The sequence below is a fragment of the Melospiza melodia genome, chromosome Z (genome assembly GCF_035770615.1).
Source record: "Melospiza melodia melodia isolate bMelMel2 chromosome Z, bMelMel2.pri, whole genome shotgun sequence".
NCBI lineage: Eukaryota > Metazoa > Chordata > Aves > Passeriformes > Passerellidae > Melospiza > Melospiza melodia.
In genome coordinates, this window is record NC_086226.1 from 254,367 (window position 1) to 268,969 (window position 14,603).

At 52.0% G+C, this 14,603-nt stretch overlaps 1 long non-coding RNA gene across 1 annotated transcript; it reads right to left on the reverse strand.

Moving 5' to 3' along the window:
- Positions 1-109: 109 nt before the first annotated feature.
- On the reverse strand, positions 110-1,428 carry LOC134432381 (uncharacterized). The gene is made up of 3 exons (XR_010031311.1): positions 1,395-1,428; positions 1,275-1,317; positions 110-175 (listed from the first exon to the last, which is right to left on the reverse strand). It is a non-coding gene; the product is annotated as an uncharacterized LOC134432381 (long non-coding RNA).
- Between the last annotated feature and the right edge of the window lie 13,175 nt (positions 1,429-14,603).

Genomic DNA, 14,603 nt, shown 5'->3' on the forward strand with positions numbered 1-14,603 from the left:
TGCTGGGCTAGGGTAGATGGCAAGCAGTCCATCTAAAATAAAAAGAGGACTAATACATACTTAGAGCTGCACCAGAAACTGAGACCTCAGCAATAACAACTGCTTCGGTAAGCTACTCAATGCTCACCTTGCCCACTCAGCCTTGACAGCTGCTCTCTGCCTTGACTTCCTAAAACTAAAGACAAAGAGCAGAGCTGTAGCAGTCACCATTTAGGCTTCCTCTGCAGAGACAAACAGTGACTGACCTTCATGGGGGAATCCCCTCACCCGGAATGGGTGGTTCTGCCCTGGATTTATCCTTCTGCCACTAAAAGAAAGTTAGGATGAAAGTCAAAGGGCCACAGGATAACTTATGGGCTCCAGATATCCTGTGTCCATCTACAAATCCCATCCAGAGTCCAACTACACCCCCCATTACGAATTCCAAGTCCCCAGGACGTCTCTTATTGCACCAGGCTATGCGGCAGGGCAGATCAGCAGCTCCAGCAAAAATGTGAGCAGACACCTGTGACACAGGACAGACAAGACATGATAAACAATGGGGACAAAACAGGAACAGAAATCTCTTAGCAAGGAAAAAGGCTGCAAGGACTGAGAGAACGCAAAAGAAGAGTTGAAGCTAATGGTGAGCTGATGAGGCTCAGAGAACCCTGGAGGAAGAAGATGCTAACTGAATGATTTACTCCAAAAACTGCAAAGATGGATGCCCAAGAATCCTACAGTCAGAATCCTCTGCCTACCCTCACATTCTTACAAGTCCTAATCTGCTACAATGGATCATTGCGCAGCATGGCTGTCCATACAGCTCAGAACAAGACCTGACAAGACATCTGACGGGATGCTTCTAAAAAGAGATGCATTTCTGATGCCTGTGTGAGCTCCCCAGTCAAAAGCTCTATGGCATGGGTGCCAGGGCAAGGAACGCTGAGATCACAGATGCTAGGAAAGGTTTCTGAGAGGCCCCTCACAGGGCTAAGATAAGAGACATGAGATATCCAGACAACACACAATACACAAAAGACAAGTGACACGAGACACACTGCTCTGCCCTGCTGCGCACCTCAGCACTGTGATCAAAAGGGAGACTTAGCTTTTATGGGGCCTAAGGGGCCACATCTTGGCTACCTTCATTGCCAGAGCCAACTCAGACCCCAAACTCGGGGAGTCCTGACCCACCACCCACGTTCATCACCTCTGTGGGTTACAGACCTCTGCTTATCTCTCAGACATCAGGGTATGCCGGTCTCAGGTGCAAAGAAAGGCCACCTACTCACCTTGGAAGGTCCTGCTAGCACCAGGCTGGTGTCTCTCAGACAGCTGTAGTAAAGAAAAGCAAATATCAGTGCCTGATCTTGGCACCACATTGACCACAACCCCACCAGTCTGCTACTCACCGCGCTCCTAGGAATGCCCAGCACCTCCTAACCGTGACCCTCTGCCATGGATGCAATGCATCCACACCTGAAAGAAAGTTAGAACATATGTCAAACACCTCCAGGATAACTCTCAAGCTGGAAACACCTTATGTCAATCTAGGAATAGCATCTAGAAATTTGTAATGCGGGGTGTACTTGGGCTCAACTCCGCAGGCTTCTCCTATTGCAGCAGGCCATGCGGCAGGGCAGAACAGCTCCAGCACAAATACCTGCAGACACCCGTGACACAGAACGTGACAAACAGGGGGACAAGAAACACGACACATCATGCTTGCGGTGAAGGCCTCGAGGGGAGAAGGCAAAAGGGACCCCAAAGACACACTAGGGAACACAGCACACCGGACAACACGACGCACACCGGAGCTGTTCTGCACTGCCCGCCTGAAAGCTGCCATCAAAAGTAGAGCCTCTCCCTTTAGCTGTCCTAAGAGCCCCTTGGAGAAGAATGCTTTTCCCTCTGCTCATTTTTAAATCTGCCCCAAGAACTCCCAACCCACTATTCTCTCATCTCCAGGCCGTGGCCCCCAACTTATCTTTTGGATGATCGGTGATGTGGATCCACGTTGCACCTGAAATGACTCTGCCTCGGAGGGCCTCGTGAGCGCCTATGAGCCTCTTGGTCAGCTACAAGAAAGAAAACCAAAACCAAAGTGTGAGTCCAGAGTTATGCGGGCCAAATCCCTGCAAGGCAGCTACTTGCCCTTTCCTGAGTGTGCCTGGCTCCCTCAGGCTCCAGCTTCATCCTGATTCCAAGGCTGTGGCCTTCATTAGGGGTGCTACCTGGGTAAGAGAAAGGCAAAGTTAAATGGCATTGCTGTGAGTGCAGTGGAGGACCTTGTGTGCTGCAAGACATGGGAATGCCTCTGCTAGGCTTCTGAACAGCCTTGTGTGTGGGGGGGCCTCAAATAAACAAATAAACACCCTTTCTCACCCTGCTGCCTGCAAACCCCCTCCCAAGAACTCCTAACTGGATACCTGATCACCCTCCCTCTCCCAGTCACAATCCTCAACTCACCTGAAGCCTCAATCTCAAACATCATCCTTGACACGGGGCAGATCTCTCTTGCGACATGATCAATCTGCTGGAAAATTGTTGTGCTTGAGAGCCGAGCAATAACAACCACTTCTCTCCGCTGCTCACCTAGGCTGCTGGTATCCAGATTTATTTCCTAAAAACAAAGACAAAGAACAGTGCTGGAACACAGTCACCATACACACTTCTGCTGCAGAGACAAATGGGGCCTCACCTGCTCGCGGCAATCCCCTCACCTGGGATGGGGCCCTCTGGCACAGATTTAATCCATCTCAATCTGAAAGGAAAGTTAGGACAAGAGTCAAACTGTTGCAGGATAACTGAGGAGCTCCAGATATCCTGTGTCCATCTACAAATTCCACCTAGAGTCCAGCTACACCCCACATTACACATTCCAAGTCCCCGGGCCCTCTCCTATCGCACCAGGCTGTGCGGCAGGGCAGAGCAGCCCCGTCCCAAATGTGTGCAGACACCCGTGACACAGGACAGACAGGACAGGACAGACAACGGGGCACAACAGGAACAGAAATCTCTTGGCAAGGAAAATGGCTGCAAGGACTGAGAGAATGCAAAGGGAGATGACTGAGTTCAAACTGACGGTCAGCTGATGAGGCTCAGAGAACCCTGGAGGAAGAAGATGCTAACTGAAGGATTTATTCAAGAACAGCAAAGATCAATGCCTAGGAATCCTATGCTCAGAATCCTCTGCCTGCCCTCACATTCTTACAAGTCCTAATCCACCACAATGGATCCAGGTGGGGCATAGCTGTCCGGACAGCTCAGAACAAGACCTGACAAGACACCTGACTGGATGCTTCTAAAGAGAGAAGAGAGTCTGATGCCTGTCTGAGCTCCCCAGTCAAAAGTCCTGTGGCCGGGCTGCCAGGCCAGGGAATGCAGTGATCACAGATGCTAACAAGGATGCCAAGGTTTCTGACAGGCCCCCCTAAGGTAAAAGACATGGGATACACAAACAACACATAATGCACAACAGACAAATGACACGAGACACACCGGGACTGCTCTGCCCTGCGCTCCTCAGCACTGGGATCAAAAGGTAGACGTGGCTTTTATGGGGCCTAAGGGGCCACTTCATGAACACCCCCCACCTCTAAACTGGACTCAAAAACCCCTCCCAGTAATTCCCAAACCAGCACCATGCCTTCATCCCCTCTGTGGGTCACAGCCCTCTACTTATCTCTCAGACATCTGGGGATGCCAGTCCGTCTCAGGTGCATAGAAAGGCCACCTCGTCAGCTGGGAAGGTCCTGCTGGCACCGGGCTGGTGTCTCTCAGACAGCTAGATTAAAGAGAACCAAACATCAGTGCCTGACCTTGGCACCGCATCGGCCAAAACCCCACCACTCTGCTACTCACCGCGCTCCTAAGAAGGCCCGGCACCTCCTAACCCTGACCCTCTGCCACACATGGAATGCATCTGCACCTGAAAGAAAGTTAGAACATATGTCAAACACCTCCAGGATAACTCTCAAGCTGGAAACACCTTATGTCAATCTAGGAATAGCATCTAGAAATTTGTAATGTGGGGTGTACTTGGGCTCAACTCCGCAGGCTTCTCCTATTGCAGCAGGCCATGCGGCAGGGCAGAACAGCTCCAGCACAAATACCTGCAGACACCCGTGACACAGAACGTGACAAACAGGGGGACAAGAAACACGACACATCATGCTTGCGGTGAGGGCCGCGAGGGAAGAGGGCAAAAGGGACCCCAAAGACACACTAGGGAACACAGCACACCGGAGCTGTTCTGCACTGCCCACCTGAAAGCTGCCATCAAAAGTAGAGCCTCTCCCTTTAGCTGTCCTAAGAGCCCCTTGGAGAAGAATGCTTTTCCCTCTGCTCATTTTTAAATCTGCCCCAAGAACTCCCAACCCACTATTCTCTCATCTCCAGGCCGTGGCCCCCAACTTATCTTTTGGATGATTGGTGATGTGGATCCACGTTGCACCTGAAATGACTCTGCCTCGGAGGGCCTCGTGAGCGCCTATGAGCCTCTTGGTCAGCTACAAGAAAGAAAACCAAAACCAAAGTGTGAGTCCAGAGTTATGCGGGCCAAATCCCTGCAAGGCAGCTACTTGCCCTTTCCTGAGTGTGCCTGGCTCCCTCAGGCTCCAGCTCCATCCTGATTCCAAGGCTGTGGCCTTCATTAGGGGTGCTACCTGGGTAAGAGAAAGGCAAAGTTAAATGGCATTGCTGTGAGTGCAGTGGAGGACCTTGTGTGCTGCAAGACACGGGAATGCCTCTGCTAGGCTTCTGAACAGCCTTGTGGGGGGGGGGGGGCCTCAAATAAACACCCTTTCTCACCCTGCTGCCTGCAAACCCCCTCCCAAGAACTCCTAACTGGATACCTGATCACCCTCCCTCTCCCAGTCACAATCCTCAACTCACCTGAAGCCTCAATCTCAAACATCATCCTTGACACGGGGCAGATCTCTCTTGCGACATGATCCATCTGCTGGAAAATTGTTGTGCTTGAGAGCCGAGCAATAACAACCACTTCTCTCCGCTGCTCACCTAGGCTGCTGGTATCCAGATTTATTTCCTAAAAACAAAGACAAAGAACAGTGCTGGAACACAGTCACCATACACACTTCTGCTGCAGAGACAAATGGGGCCTCACCTGCTCGCGGCAATCCCCTCACCTGGGATGGGGCCCTCTGGCACAGATTTAATCCATCTCAATCTGAAAGAAAAGTTAGGACAAGAGTCAAACTGTTGCAGGATAACTGAGGAGCTCCAGATATCCTGTGTCCATCTACAAATTCCACCTAGAGTCCAGCTACACCCCACATTACACATTCCAAGTCCCCGGGCCCTCTCCTATTGCACCAGGCTATGCGGCAGGGCAGAGCAGCCCCGTCCCAAATGTGTGCAGACACCCGTGACACAGGACAGACAGGACAGGACAGGACAGACAATGGGGCACAACAGGAACAGAAATCTCTTGGCAAGGAAAATGGCTGCAAGGACTGAGAGAATGCAAAGGGAGATGACTGAGTTCAAACTGACGGTCAGCTGATGAGGCTCAGAGAACCCTGGAGGAAGAAGATGCTAACTGAAGGATTTATTCAAGAACAGCAAAGATCGATGCCTAGGAATCCTATGCTCAGAATCCTCTGCCTGCCCTCACATTCTTACAAGTCCTAATCCACCACAATGGATCCAGGTGGGGCATAGCTGTCCGGACAGCTCAGAACAAGACCTGACAAGACACCTGACTGGATGCTTCTAAAGAGAGAAGAGAGTCTGATGCCTGTCTGAGCTCCCCAGTCAAAAGTCCTGTGGCCAGGCTGCCAGGTCAGGGAATGCAGTGATCACAGATGCTAACAAGGATGCCAAGGTTTCTGACAGGCCCCCCTAAGGTAAAAGACATGGCATACACAAACAACACATAATGCACAACAGACAAATGACACGAGACACACCGGGACTGCTCTGCCCTGCACTCCTCAGCACTGGGATCAAAAGGTAGACGTGGCTTTTATGGGGCCTAAGGGGCCACTTCATGAACACCCCCCACCTCCAAACTGGACTCAAAAACCCCTCCCAGTAATTCCCAAACCAGCACCATGCCTTCATCCCCTCTGTGGGTCACAGCCCTCTACTTATCTCTCAGACATCTGGGGATGCCAGTCCGTCTCAGGTGCATAGAAAGGCCACCTCGTCAGCTGGGAAGGTCCTGCTGGCACCGGGCTGGTGTCTCTCAGACAGCTAGATTAAAGAGAACCAAACATCAGTGCCTGACCTTGGCACCGCATCGGCCAAAACCCCACCACTCTGCTACTCACCGCGCTCCTAAGAAGGCCCGGCACCTCCTAACCCTGACCCTCTGCCACACATGGAATGCATCTGCACCTGAAAGAAAGTTAGAACATATGTCAAACACCTCCAGGATAACTCTCAAGCTGGAAACACCTTATGTCAATCTAGGAATAGCATCTAGAAATTTGTAATGTGGGGTGTACTTGGGCTCAACTCCGCAGGCTTCTCCTATTGCAGCAGGCCATGCGGCAGGGCAGAACAGCTCCAGCACAAATACCTGCAGACACCCGTGACACAGAACGTGACAAACAGGGGGACAAGAAACACGACACATCATGCTTGCGGTGAGGGCCGCGAGGGAAGAGGGCAAAAGGGACCCCAAAGACACACTAGGGAACACGGCACACCGGACAACACGACGCAGCACACCGGAGCTGTTCTGCACTGCCCGCCTGAAAGCTGCCATCAAAAGTAGAGCCTCTCCCTTTAGCTGTCCTAAGAGCCCCTTGGAGAAGAATGCTTTTCCCTCTGCTCATTTTTAAATCTGCCCCAAGAACTCCCAACCCACTATTCTCTCATCTCCAGGCCGTGGCCCCCAACTTATCTTTTGGATGATCGGTGATGTGGATCCACGTTGCACCTGAAATGACTCTGCCTCGGAGGGCCTCGTGAGCGCCTATGAGCCTCTTGGTCAGCTACAAGAAAGAAAACCAAAACCAAAGTGTGAGTCCAGAGTTATGCGGGCCAAATCCCTGCAAGGCAGCTACTTGCCCTTTCCTGAGTGTGCCTGGCTCCCTCAGGCTCCAGCTTCATCCTGATTCCAAGGCTGTGGCCTTCATTAGGGGTGCTACCTGGGTAAGAGAAAGGCAAAGTTAAATGGCATTGCTGTGAGTGCAGTGGATGACCTTGTAGCTGCAAGACATGGGAATGCCTCTGCTAGGCTTCTGAACAGCCTTGTGTGTGGGGGGGCCTCAAATAAACACCCTTTCTCACCCTGCTGCCTGCAAACCCCCTCCCAAGAACTCCTAACTGGATACCTCATCACCCTCCCTCTCCCAGTCACAATCCTCAACTCACCTGAAGCCTCAATCTCAAACATCATCCTTGACACGGGGCAGATCTCTCTTGCGACATGATCCATCTGCTGGAAAATTGTTGTGCTTGAGAGCCGAGCAATAACAACCACTTCTCTCCGCTGCTCACCTAGGCTGCTGGTATCCAGATTTATTTCCTAAAAACAAAGACAAAGAACAGTGCTGGAACACAGTCACCATACACACTTCTGCTGCAGAGACAAATGGGGCCTCACCTGCTCGCGGCAATCCCCTCACCTGGGATGGGGCCCTCTGGCACAGATTTAATCCACCTCAATCTGAAAGGAAAGTTAGGACAAGAGTCAAACTGTTGCAGGATAACTGAGGAGCTCCAGATATCCTGTGTCCATCTACAAATTCCACCTAGAGTCCAGCTACACCCCACATCACACATTCCAAGTCCCTGGGCCCTCTCCTATCGCACCAGGCTATGCGGCAGGGCAGAGCAGCCCCGTCCCAAATGTGTGCAGACACCCGTGACACAGGACAGACAGGACAGGACAGACAACGGGGACACAACAGGAACAGAAATCTCTTGGCAAGGAAAATGGCTGCAAGGACTGAGAGAATGCAAAGGGAGATGACTGAGTTCAAACTGACGGTCAGCTGATGAGGCTCAGAGAACCCTGGAGGAAGAAGATGCTAACTGAAGGATTTATTCCAGGAACAGCAAAGATCGATGCCTAGGAATCCTATGCTCAGAATCCTCTGCCTACCCTCACATTCTTACAAGTCCTAATCCACCATAATGGATCCAGGTGGGGCATAGCTGTCCGGACAGCTCAGAACAAGACCTGACAAGACACCTGACTGGATGCTTCCAAAGAGAGAAGAGGGTCTGATGCCTGTCTGAGCTCCCCAGTCAAAAGTCCTGTGGCCGGGCTGCCAGGCCAGGGAATGCAGTGATCACAGATGCTAACAAGGATGCCAAGGTTTCTGACAGGCCCCCCTAAGGTAAAAGACATGGCATACACAAACAACACATAATGCACAACAGACAAGTGACATGAGACACACCGGGACTGCTCTGCCCTGCGCTCCTCAGCACTGGGATCAAAAGGTAGACGTGGCTTTTATGGGGCCTAAGGGGCCACTTCATGAACACCCCCCACCTCTAAACTGGACTCAAAAACCCCTCCCAGTAATTCCCAAACCAGCACCATGCCTTCATCCCCTCTGTGGGTCACAGCCCTCTACTTATCTCTCAGACATCTGGGGATGCCAGTCCGTCTCAGGTGCATAGAAAGGCCACCTCGTCAGCTGGGAAGGTCCTGCTGGCACCGGGCTGGTGTCTCAGACAGCTAGATTAAAGAGAACCAAACATCAGTGCCTGACCTTGGCACCGCATCGGCCAAAACCCCACCACTCTGCTACTCACCGCGCTCCTAAGAAGGCCCGGCACCTCCTAACCCTGACCCTCTGCCACACATGGAATGCATCTGCACCTGAAAGAAAGTTAGAACATATGTCAAACACCTCCAGGACAACTCTCAAGCTGGAAACACCGTATGTCAATCTAGGAATAGCATCTAGAAATTTGTAATGCGGGGTGTACTTGGGCTCAACTCCGCAGGCTTCTCCTATTGCAGCAGGCCATGCGGCAGGGCAGAACAGCTCCAGCACAAATACCTGCAGACACCCGTGACACAGAACGTGACAAACAGGGGGACAAGAAACACGACACATCATGCTTGCGGTGAGGGCCTCGAGGGGAGAGGGCAAAAGGGACCCCAAAGACACACTAGGGAACACGGCACACCGGACAACACGACGCAGCACACCGGAGCTGTTCTGCACTGCCCGCCTGAAAGCTGCCATCAAAAGTAGAGCCTCTCCCTTTAGCTGTCCTAAGAGTCCCTTGGAGAAGAATGCTTTTCCCTCTACTCATTTTTAAATCTGCCCCAAGAACTCCCAACCCACTGTTCTCTCATCTCCAGGCCGTGGCCCCCAACTTATCTTTTGGATGATCGGTGATGTGGATCCACGTTGCACCTGAAATGACTCTGCCTCGGAGGGCCTCGTGAGCGCCTATGAGCCTCTTGATCAGCTACAAGAAAGAAAACCAAAACCAAAGTGTGAGTCCAGAGTTATGCGGGCCAAATCCCTGCAAGGCAGCTACTTGCCCTTTCCTGAGTGTGCCTGGCTCCCTCAGGCTCCAGCTCCATCCTGATTCCAAGGCTGTGGCCTTCATTAGGGGTGCTACCTGGGTAAGAGAAAGGCAAAGTTAAATGGCATTGCTGTGAGTGCAGTGGAGGACCTTGTGTGCTGCAAGACATGGGAATGCCTCTGCTAGGCTTCTGAACAGCCTTGTGTGTGGGGGGGCCTCAAATAAACAAATAAACACCCTTTCTCACCCTGCTGCCTGCAAACCCCCTCCCAAGAACTCCTAACTGGATACCTGATCACCCTCCCTCTCCCAGTCACAATCCTCAACTCACCTGAAGCCTCAATCTCAAACATCATCCTTGACACGGGGCAGATCTCTCTTGCGACATGATCCATCTGCTGGAAAATTGTTGTGCTTGAGAGCCGAGCAATAACAACCACTTCTCTCCGCTGCTCACCTAGGCTGCTGGTATCCAGATTTATTTCCTAAAAACAAAGACAAAGAACAGTGCTGGAACACAGTCACCATACACACTTCTGCTGCAGAGACAAATGGGGCCTCACCTGCTCGCGGCAATCCCCTCACCTGGGATGGGGCCCTCTGGCACAGATTTAATCCATCTCAATCTGAAAGAAAAGTTAGGACAAGAGTCAAACTGTTGCAGGATAACTGAGGAGCTCCAGATATCCTGTGTCCATCTACAAATTCCACCTAGAGTCCAGCTACACCCCACATTACACATTCCAAGTCCCCGGGCCCTCTCCTATCGCACCAGGCTATGCGGCAGGGCAGAGCAGCCCCAGCACAAATGTGTGCAGACACCCGTGACACAGGACAGGCAGGACAGGACAGATAACGGGGACACAACAGGAACAGAAATCTCTTGGCAAGGAAAATGGCTGCAAGGACTGAGAGAATGCAAAGGGAGATGACTGAGTTCAAACTGACGGTCAGCTGATGAGGCTCAGAGAACCCTGGAGGAAGAAGATGCTAACTGAAGGATTTATTCAAGAACAGCAAAGATCGATGCCTAGGAATCCTATGCTCAGAATCCTCTGCCTGCCCTCACATTCTTACAAGTCCTAATCCACCACAATGGATCCAGGTGGGGCATAGCTGTCCGGACAGCTCAGAACAAGACCTGACAAGACACCTGACTGGATGCTTCTAAAGAGAGAAGAGAGTCTGATGCCTGTCTGAGCTCCCCAGTCAAAAGTCCTGTGGCCGGGCTGCCAGGCCAGGGAATGCAGTTATCACAGATGCTAACAAGGATGCCAAGGTTTCTGACAGGCCCCCCTAAGGTAAAAGACATGGCATACACAAACAACACATAATGCACAACAGACAAGTGACATGAGACACACCGGGACTGCTCTGCCCTGCGCTCCTCAGCACTGGGATCAAAAGGTAGACGTGGCTTTTATGGGGCCTAAGGGGCCACTTCATGAACACCCCCCACCTCTAAACTGGACTCAAAAACCCCTCCCAGTAATTCCCAAACCAGCACCATGCCTTCATCCCCTCTGTGGGTCACAGCCCTCTACTTATCTCTCAGACATCTGGGGATGCCAGTCCGTCTCAGGTGCATAGAAAGGCCACCTCGTCAGCTGGGAAGGTCCTGCTGGCACCGGGCTGGTGTCTCTCAGACAGCTAGATTAAAGAGAACCAAACATCAGTGCCTGACCTTGGCACCGCATCGGCCAAAACCCCACCACTCTGCTACTCACCGCGCTCCTAAGAAGGCCCGGCACCTCCTAACCCTGACCCTCTGCCACACATGGAATGCATCTGCACCTGAAAGAAAGTTAGAACATATGTCAAACACCTCCAGGATAACTCTCAAGCTGGAAACACCTTATGTCAATCTAGGAATAGCATCTAGAAATTTGTAATGCGGGGTGTACTTGGGCTCAACTCCGCAGGCTTCTCCTATTGCAGCAGGCCATGCGGCAGGGCAGAACAGCTCCAGCACAAATACCTGCAGACACCCGTGACACAGAACGTGACAAACAGGGGGACAAGAAACACGACACATCATGCTTGCGGTGAGGGCCGCGAGGGAAGAGGGCAAAAGGGACCCCAAAGACACACTAGGGAACACGGCACACCGGACAACACGACGCACACCGGAGCTGTTCTGCACTGCCCGCCTGAAAGCTGCCATCAAAAGTAGAGCCTCTCCCTTTAGCTGTCCTAAGAGCCCCTTGGAGAAGAATGCTTTTCCCTCTGCTCATTTTTAAATCTGCCCCAAGAACTCCCAACCCACTATTCTCTCATCTCCAGGCCGTGGCCCCCAACTTATCTTTTGGATGATCGGTGATGTGGATCCACGTTGCACCTGAAATGACTCTGCCTCGGAGGGCCTCGTGAGCGCCTATGAGCCTCTTGATCAGCTACAAGAAAGAAAACCAAAACCAAAGTGTGAGTCCAGAGTTATGCGGGCCAAATCCCTGCAAGGCAGCTACTTGCCCTTTCCTGAGTGTGCCTGGCTCCCTCAGGCTCCAGCTCCATCCTGATTCCAAGGCTGTGGCCTTCATTAGGGGTGCTACCTGGGTAAGAGAAAGGCAAAGTTAAATGGCATTGCTGTGAGTGCAGTGGAGGACCTTGTGTGCTGCAAGACATGGGAATGCCTCTGCTAGGCTTCTGAACAGCCTTGTGTGTGGGGGGGCCTCAAATAAACAAATAAACACCCTTTCTCACCCTGCTGCCTGCAAACCCCCTCCCAAGAACTCCTAACTGGATACCTGATCACCCTCCCTCTCCCAGTCACAATCCTCAACTCACCTGAAGCCTCAATCTCAAACATCATCCTTGACACGGGGCAGATCTCTCTTGCGACATGATCCATCTGCTGGAAAATTGTTGTGCTTGAGAGCCGAGCAATAACAACCACTTCTCTCCGCTGCTCACCTAGGCTGCTGGTATCCAGATTTATTTCCTAAAAACAAAGACAAAGAACAGTGCTGGAACACAGTCACCATACACACTTCTGCTGCAGAGACAAATGGGGCCTCACCTGCTCGCGGCAATCCCCTCACCTGGGATGGGGCCCTCTGGCACAGATTTAATCCATCTCAATCTGAAAGAAAAGTTAGGACAAGAGTCAAACTGTTGCAGGATAACTGAGGAGCTCCAGATATCCTGTGTCCATCTACAAATTCCACCTAGAGTCCAACTACACCCCACATCACACATTCCAAGTCCCCGGGCCCTCTCCTATCGCACCAGGCTGTGCGGCAGGGCAGAGCAGCCCCAGCACAAATGTGTGCAGACACCCGTGAAACAGGACAGACAGGACAGACAACGGGGACACAACAGGAACAGAAATCTCTTGGCAAGGAAAATGGCTGCAAGAACTGAGAGAATGCAAAGGGAGATGACTGAGTTCAAACTGACGGTCAGCTGATGCGGCTCAGAGAACCCTGGAGGAAGAAGATGCTAACTGAAGGATTTATTCAAGAACAGCAAAGATCGATGCCTAGGAATCCTATGCTCAGAATCCTCTGCCTGCCCTCACATTCTTACAAGTCCTAATCCACCATAATGGATCCAGGTGGGGCATAGCTGTCCGGACAGCTCAGAACAAGACCTGACAAGACACCTGACTGGATGCTTCCAAAGAGAGAAGAGGGTCTGATGCCTGTCTGAGCTCCCCAGTCAAAAGTCCTGTGGCCGGGCTGCCAGGCCAGGGAATGCAGTTATCACAGATGCTAACAAGGATGCCAAGGTTTCTGACAGGCCCCCCTAAGGTAAAAGACATGGCATACACAAACAACACATAATGCACAACAGACAAGTGACATGAGACACACCGGGACTGCTCTGCCCTGCGCTCCTCAGCACTGGGATCAAAAGGTAGACGTGGCTTTTATGGGGCCTAAGGGGCCACTTCATGAACACCCCCCACCTCTAAACTGGACTCAAAAACCCCTCCCAGTAATTCCCAAACCAGCACCATGCCTTCATCCCCTCTGTGGGTCACAGCCCTCTACTTATCTCTCAGACATCTGGGGATGCCAGTCCGTCTCAGGTGCATAGAAAGGCCACCTCGTCAGCTGGGAAGGTCCTGCTGGCACCGGGCTGGTGTCTCTCAGACAGCTAGATTAAAGAGAACCAAACATCAGTGCCGGACCTTGGCACCGCATCGGCCAAAACCCCACCACTCTGCTACTCACCGCGCTCCTAAGAAGGCCCGGCACCTCCTAACCCTGACCCTCTGCCACACATGGAATGCATCTGCACCTGAAAGAAAGTTAGAACATATGTCAAACACCTCCAGGATAACTCTCAAGCTGGAAACACCTTATGTCAATCTAGGAATAGCATCTAGAAATTTGTAATGCGGGGTGTACTTGGGCTCAACTCCGCAGGCTTCTCCTATTGCAGCAGGCCATGCGGCAGGGCAGAACAGCTCCAGCACAAATACCTGCAGACACCCGTGACACAGAACGTGACAAACAGGGGGACAAGAAACACGACACATCATGCTTGCGGTGAGGGCCGCGAGGGAAGAGGGCAAAAGGGACCCCAAAGACACACTAGGGAACACAGCACACCGGAGCTGTTCTGCACTGCCCGCCTGAAAGCTGCCATCAAAAGTAGAGCCTCTCCCTTTAGCTGGCCTAAGAGTCCCTTGGAGAAGAATGCTTTTCCCTCTACTCATTTTTAAATCTGCCCCAAGAACTCCCAACCCACTATTCACTCATCTCCAGGCCGTGGCCCCCAACTTATCTTTTGGATGATCGGTGATGTGGATCCACGTTGCACCTGAAATGACTCTGCCTCGGAGGGCCTCGTGAGCGCCTATGAGCCTCTTGATCAGCTACAAGAAAGAAAACCAAAACCAAAGTGTGAGTCCAGAGTTATGCGGGCCAAATCCCTGCAAGGCAGCTACTTGCCCTTTCCTGAGTGTGCCTGGCTCCCTCAGGCTCCAGCTCCATCCTGATTCCAAGGCTGTGGCCTTCATTAGGGGTGCTACCTGGGTAAGAGAAAGGCAAAGTTAAATGGCATTGCTGTGAGTGCAGTGGAGGACCTTGTGTGCTGCAAGACATGGGAATGCCTCTGCTAGGCTTCTGAACAGCCTTGTGTGTGGGGGGGCCTCAAATAAACAAATAAACACCCTTTCTCACCCTGCTGCCTGCAAACCCCCT